We start from the raw sequence: 10,000 nt of genomic DNA, 5'->3' as shown, positions 1-10,000 counted from the left end.
ATTTGTGTGTGTTTGTGTGGTGGGGTGCATGTGAGTATGTTCCGTTTCCCTGTCCCAGGTTTACCATCCAGCCGGTTCTTGTATAGGCTTTCTTCTCGCTCTCACCTGATCAGCTAAGTCAGGATTAACCAGATCTAAGAATGGCACATCCAACACTTGGTCAAACAGTGGTGGAATCAACAGAACTTTTGTTTATAGACACATTGTCCCTCTCTGCAAAGTTCAAGATTATCCTGTATGTTCCAACAAGAAGTTGTTTAATCACTGTCAGCAAATGGATGAAATGCATAAGAAACTCCAACAACAGCCAGCATTGGTCAATAGAAAAGAACCAAGTTTTCTCCACAACAATGCTCGGCCACATGTTGCACAACTGGCCCTGCAGAAGTTGAACGAATTGGGCTACAAAACTCTGCCTCATCTGCCATACTCACCATACTCTTGCCCACCGACTACCACTTTTTCAAGCATCTCGACAACTTCCTGCCTGAGAATTACTTCAAAAACCAAGACGATGCCAAACATGCCTTCAACGACTTCATCACCACCAGAACACAGGAGTTTTACGCTACTGGCATAAATAAACTTGTTTCGCGTTGGCAAAAGTGTGTTGATTCTGATGGTGTTTATTTCGATTAATAAAGTTTTGTTTGAGCCGAGATATGTGCATCTGAATTTAAAGGTTAAAAACCGCAAGAACTTTCTTGACAACCTAATATTTATTCTTCAAAGAGAAACAGGTTGAATGGAAATGCTAGTAACCTTTATGACAAGAGCAAAAGTCTGGAATCTAAATCTACTGCAAACATTTCAATTTGATATGACTGACAACAAATACCCAGAAATGCCTTAATACATAATGTAATGAGGGGAAAAAATCCAATTAATTAATTGCTTTCTTTTTTCCTTCAATTTAGTAATTATATCCCTCTCTCTCTCTCTCTTTCGGAGAGGCACAAGCACCTACACGCACATGTGCACACATGGCAGTAACTTCCGCCAACCGAATTCAATCACAAAGCTTCGGTCGGCTCGGGGCTATAGTGGAAGACACCTGTCCAAAGTGCCACACAGTGGGATTGAACCTGAAACCATGTAGCCAGGAAGCAAGCTCCCTAACCACACAGCCCTGCCCGCGCCTATATAAATCCTTAAAATCCTTTAAAATATTTTAGCCCGAAGGCTGCGGCCATGCTGAAGCACCACCGCTGAAAACTAAGTAGGTTCGGGGTCAATAAATTAAGTACCAGTTATGCACTGGGGTCGTAATCAACTTAATCCATTTGTCTGTCCTTGTTTGTCCCCTCTGTGTTTAGCCCCTTGTGGGTAGTAAAGAAATAGATATCAATCGTGCACAATTAATATATTGTAATGTGTGTGTGCAGGCATGCATGTGTGATTGCACATGTATGTGAGCATACACGTATCTGAGCATGCAAGTGTCCATATATGTGTGTGAGCATGTGTTTGTGTGTGCGTGAGTGAGCATGTGTGCATGAGTGAGCGAATGTGTGTGAGTGAGCACATGTGCGTGTGAGCGAGTGTGTGTTTGAGTGCGTGAGTGAGCGAGTGTGTGTGAGTGAGCGAGTGTGCATGTGTGCTTTTTACGTGGAAGTAGTCACAGGTGTGCTTTTTACATGGAAGTGGTCACAGGTGTGCTTTTTATGTGAAACTGGCCACAGGTGTACTTTTTACATGGAAGTGGTCACAGGTGTGCTTTTTACGTGGCACTGCCACAGGTGTGCTTTTTATGTGGCACTGGCCACAGGTGTGCTTTTTATGTGGCACTGGCCACAGGTGTGCTTTTTATGTGGCACTGGCCACAGGTGTGCTTTTTACGTGGAACTGGCCACAGGTGTGCTTTTTACGTGGAACTGGCCACAGGTGTGCTTTTTACGTGGAACTGGCCACAGGTGTGCTTTTTACGTGGAACTGGCCACAGGTGTGCTTTTTACGTGAAACTGGCCACAGGTATGCTTTTTCCATGGAAGTGGTCACAGGTGTGCTTTTTACGTGGCACTGGCCACAGGTGTGCTTTTTATGTGGCACTGGCCGCAGGTGTGCTTTTTACGTGGAACTGGCCACAGGTGTGCTTTTTACATGGAACTGGCCACAGGTGTGCTTTTTACATGGAACTGGCCACAGGTGTGCTTTTTATGTGGAATTGGCCACAGGTGTGCTTTTTATGTGGAATTGGCCACAGGTGTGCTTTTTATGTGGAATTGGCCACAGGTATGCTTTTTACGTGGAACTGGCACAACTGCTTTTTACCTGACACCAGCACAAGTGCTTTCTATGTGACATCGGCACAAGTGCTTTTTACAAAAATATACTTCCTAAGTTACTCATCATATGGTGAGTAATGCTCTAGTTTTTAATACTGTCGGTGGCACATAAAAACACCATCTGAGCGTGGCCGTCTGCCAGCCTCGTCTGGCACCTGTGTCAGTGGCACATAAAAACACCATCCGAGCGTGGCCGTCTGCCAGCCTCGTCTGGCACCTGTGTCAGTGGCACATAAAAACACCATCCGAGCGTGGCCGTCTGCCAGCCTCGTCTGGCACCTGTGTCAGTGGCACATAAAAACACCATCCGAGCGTGGCCGTCTGCCAGCCTCGTCTGGCACCTGTGTCGGTGGCACATAAAAACACCATCCGAGCGTGGCCGTCTGCCAGCCTCGTCTGGCACCTGTGTCGGTGGCACATAAAATCACCCACTACACTCTCGGAGTGGTTGGCGTTAGGAAGGGCATCCAGCTGTAGAAACACTGCCAGATCTGACTGGCCTGGTGCAGCCTTCGGGCTCCCCAGACCCCAGTTGAACCGTCCAACCCATGCTAGCATGGAAAGCGGATGTTAAATGATGATGATGATGAAGCAAGACTGGATAACCATAGTTATAGCTTTACTGCTTTCATCATAGGTTTGTTCAAGAACAGCTGATTAGGTAGCATAACTGATTGCAACAACACACACACCCTACTCAGTAACCAACACTCAATGATTTGCACATTAACACATTTATGTTACGTAACTTTTCTTTCCATTAGAACCATTGAAGCGGAAGATATTTATTAATTCAAAGCATTTGGCTTGGTTTGTAGTACAAGTGAACTAAACCAGATGTACAAGAGGGTGGTAATGGTGGTGGAGGAGGTTGGTTATGCACTGAATTATAATTACATAACGAGCATTATACATGTAAGGATAATATAGGTAAACAATCATTTGAAGTATCTCTCTGGCTCAGGTGTACATATCCGGGCAGCTAAGACCAGATAGATAAGTCAAGATAGAAAACGACGACGCCGTAGTGATCTCATTCTTACTCACAACATCATAAGCGGAAATAGTAACCTCTCGAAAGAGCTGTTCTTCACTCCTGCTCCAGATCGTCGGCTGCGGGGTCACTCCGAAAAGCTCTATCTGCGACGATTTCATCTTAATCGAAGGAGAGGGGCTTTCTCCGTCCGGGTTGCGGATCCGTGGAATAAGTTGCCAGACGAGATAGTGAAGATGCCGACGACTGCTCAGTTCAAAGACTCTCTTGACCAGAAATGGCCTGAACTCTTTGCATGAACACCTCCCTGTACATAACTCCATGTCCCCCTACATGGCCTTGCTTTTTGCTTTTTGAGCCAAAAAATTAACTTAACTTAACTAAGATAAGATAAGATAAGAGAGATAGAAAGATAGTTTGAGTAATGCAAGAAATATATACAGAAGGATAGATAAAAAATGCGGAAAGTTAAGATAGACAGACGGACAGACAGAAAAGATGGATGATAAAACAGATGCTGAAAAGCACAATCTTCTCTGAATCGCCAACAATGTCTCAGAGAAGGGTTCTGCCCTAAATAACAGAAGAAACAAGAGATGATATGCTGTTGTTTTGTCTACCTTGGCTAGCAATTAATTTGGACAAAAAAAAAATACCCCTTTGATCAAGATTAAAACTAGAAAAGATTTTCAAAATCTGACTCCTGTGCAGGTGGCAAGTAAAGAAACACCGTTTCGACCCTGTGCTTGAGGAGATCCATTGAGTCAAGTACACCAACATCAAAAATCAATGGAAACTGCAGTTATGATCCCTGTGCCGGTGGCACGTAAAAAGCACCATCCGAACGTGGCCGATGCCAACGCCGCCTTGACTGGCTTCCGTGCTGGTGACACATAAAAAGCACCATCCAAACGTGGCCGATGCCAGCACCGCCTTGACTGGCTTCCGTGCCGGTGGCACGTAAAAAGCACCAATCCGATCATGGCCGTTTGCCAGCCTCGCCTGGCACCTGTGCCTGTGACACGTAAAAAGCACCCACTACACTCACGGAGTGGTTGGCGTTAGGAAGGGCATCCAGCTGTAGAAACACTGCCAGATCAAGATTGGAGCCTGGTGCAGCCTTCTGGCTTCCCAGATCCCCGGTCGAACCGTCCAACCCATGCTAGCATGGAGAACGGACGTTAAACGATGATGATGATAGGTTGACAGGCCTGAAAACAGAAGTCATGGTTGTGTGACCAACCTGCCTGACAATACTAAACAACAACAACAAAAGGCCCATGGAATAAAAGGGATTGAAAGCCATTTGAAGGGACAGGGCAGTAAGTGCAATATAGCAACAAAACCACATTTCAATCTTGGACAGACAGTAGCAAGTACATGTTTTGTAATGTCAAGTGGATGTCTACGGTCATTTCTTAGTTACCTTCATGAGTCGTGCTAACCCACAAGGGTCAGTTTCCCAGTTTCATGGCATGTATATTCCACACCTGGACAGGATGCTGGTCTGTTGCAGGGTTACTCATTTTTGCCAGCTGAGTAAACTCAAGCAATGTGAAATGAAGTGTTTTACTCAAGAACACAAAGCATCGCCCAGTCCAGGAATCGAAAACCACTATCTTATGATCAAGAGTCCTATGCCCTAACCCAGTACTTTTCAAACTTTTTGCAGGAGCGGAACCCCAAGGAAACATTCCACTGGCTCGAGGAACCCCTGTGCAATAATTTAATAGTCTTATGCACACATATCTGCACAGGAGAATTAATAATTACTGCCAATTTTAGCAGTTTTGTAACTTCTTGCGGAACCGCTGGACTGTACTGGCGGAACCCTAAGGTTCCGTGGAACCCTGGTTGAAAACCACTGCCCTAACCACTAAACCACATGCCATGCAACCAGACTTTGCTGAACTTTGTTTGCAGGAAGCAAGGAAATAGAGGAATTTGGTAAAAGGTATCTCTGTAGAAGCAGCTAAAATAACAGAGGCTTTGAGCAAGAAGTGCATTGCAGAGATTGGATAGACTGCTCTAAGAACTTTCTTGCTATCTGCAAAACTCAGTCCTTCATATCTGCTACAATTAGCAGCAAGAAGAGGGCATTCTCAGTTGTGTAGCCGCCATGATAGATCGTTAGACTCCTATATGCAATTTTTTCTCTCCTTGTTTTTTTGTGTGGATCTTCTGTCGAAGAGCGTAGGCTCGAAATGTAAGACTTTTTCTATTCCTAAGCGCCAGGAGTGGCGTGTGGTAAGTAGTTGTTTACAACCACATGGTTCCGGGTTCAGTCCCACTGCGTGGCACCTTGGGCAAGTGTCTTCTACTATAGCCTCGGGCCGACCAAAGCCTTGTGAGTGGATTTGGTAGACAGAAACTGAAAGAAGCCCGTCGTATAGATGTATTTATATATGTATGTATGTATATGTATATATATGTATGTATATGTATATATATGTGTATGTTTGTGTGTCTGTGTTTGTCCCCCTAGCATTGCTTGACAACTGATGCTGGTGTGTTTGTAAGATATATGTTGTTGTTTTTTTTCTTCTTCAATTTCTGCAATTTCAACCAATCAATGACGTCTATTGGGGTTAAAAAAAACATTCTGTGCCGTATGAATATGTCCCTCGTTTAAGAAACAGATTAGGTTTATTTACGTTTGTGAAGAATAAAAAGATACCCTTCCCCCCACCCCTAACCCTAAAACAGATTGAAATGCAATAGATCGATACTAGGGTCATAATTATGGGTGACAATTTCATATGACACCGCTAGAAAAAACTGCCGTTCAAACCGAAAAGATCCCTTTTTTTTCTTCAGAATTGTAAATAAACCCAATCTGTTTCTTAAACGAAGGACATTTTCATACGGCAAAGAATGTTTTCACCTCAATAAAAGTGTTTAGTTACCTAGAAATTATTTTTAAAAACTGCCGGTCAAACCGAAAAGATCCAAAAAAAAAAAGATACCCTTCCCCCCACCCCTAAAACAGATTGAAATGCAATAGATCGATACTAGGGTCATAATTATGGGTGACAATTTCATATGACACCGCTAGAAAAAACTGCCGTTCAAACCGTAAAGATCCCTTTTTTCTTCAGAATTGTAAATAAACCCAATCTGTTTCTTAACGAAGGACATTTTCATACGGCAAAGATGTTTTCACCTCAATAAAAGTGTTTAGTTACCTAGAAATTATTTTTAAAAACTGCCGGTCAAACCGAAAAGATCCAAAAAAAAAAAAGATACCCTTCCCCCCCACCCCTAAAACAGATTGAAATGCAATAGATCGATACTAGGGTCATAATTATGGGTGACAATTTCATATGACACCGCTAGAAAAAACTGCCGTTCAAACCGTAAAGATCCCACGTGTGTAGTGTAAATTATATTTTAAGAAGGAAGCCATAATTACTTTTCAAAATTATGTAATTACTATATTATAGTATATCTTATTTTATAAACAGCAAAACGCCAAACTTTATATAAATATATTTAGATATATGGTGATTCCAGTATATATATATATATATGTAAACCTTTCCGTTTTGTAGAGGAGGGTGTTGTTAACGTACAGCTTCGAACAACTTTGCCCCACTTTTTCTATGTGGGCGGTTTTTTATTCTTAGAGATCTTACGTTTGCTTTTTAATAAGTGTTGTAACTTTCTTTTTCTCTCTATTTCGGGTCGCTTAAAGTGAAACTGTGTAGTAGAGGAAGGCCGTTGACACGAGAGAGTCACGCAGACAGACATTAGACAAGTCTTACGTCGTGTAAGAGAGAGGGGGGTAGACGAACTTATTACGTCGTCTGTCTCGAAGCCATAAACAGGGGACCTTGAAAAAAAACTCTTACGGGTCAAATTTCTCTTCAGACAAACTACCCACCTCAAAGTTGAGAGGAGGACAAAAACTCGACTGAAGTTTTATTTGTTTTTTTTTTTTTTCAGAAATTCCTTTTAAAACATCTTTTTAGCAAAAAAAAAAAAAAAAAAAAAAAAAGGAAGTAATATGGCTGTGTGGTAAGTAGCTTGCTAACCAACCACATGGTTCCGGGTTCGGTCCCACTGCGTGACATCTTGGACAAGTGTCTTCTGCTATAGCCCCAGGCTGACCAAAGCCTTGTGAGTGGATTTGGTAGACGAAACTGAAAGAAGCCTGTCGGATATATATATATATATATATATATATAATATATATATATATATGTTTGAGAGTGTGTGCCTGTGTTTGTCCCCCCTAGCATTGCTTGACAACCGATGCTGGTGTGTTTACGTCCCCGTCACTTAGCGGTTCGGCAAAAGAGGCCGATAGAATAAGTACTGGGCTTACAAAGAATAAGTCCCGGGGTCGATTTGCTCGACTAAAGGCGGTGCTCCAGCATGGCCGCAGTCAAATGACAGAAACAAGTAAAATAGTAAAAATAGTATATTCAGTAAAGAAAGCGTTGTCTTCCTGTTTCACTTTCAAATATACTAAATTAAAATTAAATAATTAATAAATTTAGTTAATTACGTTTGCAAAGATTTTGTTTTTTTTTAATACCAGACAAGGAAATGATGGGCCCTTCTTCGTATTTTAAACCTAGAAGCTTTGCCCTAGGTGGGTAACGCAACCCTTGTTACATAGAATGTGTGTGGTAAACCATCGAAGAAGCCATAACGTGCGGGGAAAAAGACCCAAAACAGGTACATCGACAACAAGATAAAAAAAAAACAAGTGGTAATGAAATAGATATCACATATATACTAGGAAAACGACAAAAAAAAAACGTGTATCTACATATACAAAAGCGACAATATACACAAAACTAAGGAGGCGAGCTGGCAGAATCGTTAGCACGCCGGGCGAAACGCTTAGCCGTATTTCGTCTGCGGCTACGTTCTGAGTTCAAATTCCGCCGAGGTCGACTTTGCCTAAGATCGATAAATTAAGTACCAGTTACGCACTGGGTTGATATAATCGACTTAATCCGTCTGTCTTGTGAATTTATTTGATAGACGGAAACTGAAAGAAACCCGTCAAGAGTATCCGTGTGTATGATTCTGTGATATGTTTGTCCTCAGCATCATCACCACTTGACGACCGGTGTTGGTTTGTTTACATTCCCGTAACTTAGCAGTTCGGTAAAAGACCGATAGAATCTTTTACCTTTTACCGTTTCATTCAATAGACTGCAGTCATGCTGGGACACACCAATTGACCTCAGTACTTATTCTTAAAGCCTGATATATATATATATTTCTTTACTACCCACAAGGGGCTAAACCATAGAGGGGGACAAACAAGGACAGACAAAGGGATTAAGTCGATTACACCGACCCCAGTGCGTAACTGGTACTTAGTTTATCGACCCCGAAAGGATGAAAGGCAAAGTCAACCTCGGCGGAATTTGAAATCGGAACGTAACGACAGACGAAATACGGCTACGCATCTCGCCCGGCGTGCTAACGATTCTGCCAGCTCGCCGCAGCCGCTTTTGCCGAAGCGTGCTGATTTACAGGGACGTAAACAAACCAATACCGGTTATCAAGCGGTGGTGGGGTGGGGTGGGGGACAAACTCAAACAGACACGTGCGCGCACGGCGGGCTTCTTTCAGTTTCCGTCTAGCAAATCTACTCGCTAGAGTCCGATTTGCTCGGCAAAGTCCTTTCGAGGCGGTGCCCCCAACATGGAGGCACAGTCCAACTGAATGAAACAAGCAAAGGATACGATGGTCCTTGGACTGATTGATGAATCGGGCTTTGAATGGAAGCTTATCAAAACTGCTCAATCCAGTTTGGGTAATTTCCTATTTTGTCGTTGGGAAAATCGAAACCGTTTTAGTTTCAATTTCATTTCAACTTGATTAGCATGTCTCGTGGACGCCATGATGCTCCTCGTTTTGACGAAATGCTTACAGACCAGCGTATAATCAATGAAAGGTATACAATTACAACACTAGCTCGATCTTTGTCATATTCTGCAACTTGTATTGCCTGGTGTGCCCACGAATTTTCACATATGTGCCCAGGGCGAAACTCTTTCTAGTTTCGAAATAAGTCTACCATTTTACCCACTTTTCGCCCCTAACTTTTTACTCGCTTTCGCAGTGTGTACCGCTTACAATTATGAAATGTTGGCAATCTTTCGTCTCTAGTAGACCTTTCCGTCGATTTCCGTAAAAAAAATTTTTTTTTTTTTACATATGGGCTTGCGGGAACTTTTGAAGTAATGAGAGCGAAAGAGACTAAGAGAAAGCGATTGTATGACGAGGGAAGTTCTTTTGAAGTTACCGTGCATGGGAGCATTGATGTACATGTGTGTGTGTGTTTGATGGGGTGTGGCAGACAGAAAGTATGTTGTGTAAGTGAAGTGCTTCTGTTAGTGTGTGTGAAGAGACAGAGAGAGTCCATGCACGGTAACTTCAAAAGAACTTCCCTCGTCATACAATCGCTTTCTCTTAGTCTCTTTCGCTCTCGTTACTTCAAAAGTTCCCGCAAGCCCATATGTAAAAAAAATTTTTTTTACGGAAATCGACGGAAAGGTCTACTAGAGACGAAAGATCGCCCTGCAACTTGTGTTGCCTGGTGTGCCCAAGAATTCTCACATGTGCCCAGGGCGAAAAACTCTTTCTAGTTTCGAAATAAGTCTACCATTTTACCCACTTTTCCTAACTTTTTACTCGCTTTCGCAGTGTGTACCGCTTACAATTATGAAATGTTTAATGTTTTATTGAAATAAAC

General features: G+C 42.6%; 1 protein-coding gene across 5 annotated transcripts in view; it reads right to left on the bottom strand.

The window, feature by feature from the left end:
• Positions 1 to 10,000, bottom strand: part of LOC115223842 (nicotinate phosphoribosyltransferase) — a 97,921-nt gene that overhangs the window by 81,288 nt on the left and 6,633 nt on the right. The gene's annotated exons all lie outside the window — the stretch shown is intronic.

This window comes from Octopus sinensis, linkage group LG24 (assembly GCF_006345805.1).
Source record: "Octopus sinensis linkage group LG24, ASM634580v1, whole genome shotgun sequence".
Classification (NCBI taxonomy): Eukaryota; Metazoa; Mollusca; class Cephalopoda; order Octopoda; family Octopodidae; genus Octopus; species Octopus sinensis.
This window is presented reverse-complemented; position numbering and strand designations above follow the sequence as displayed.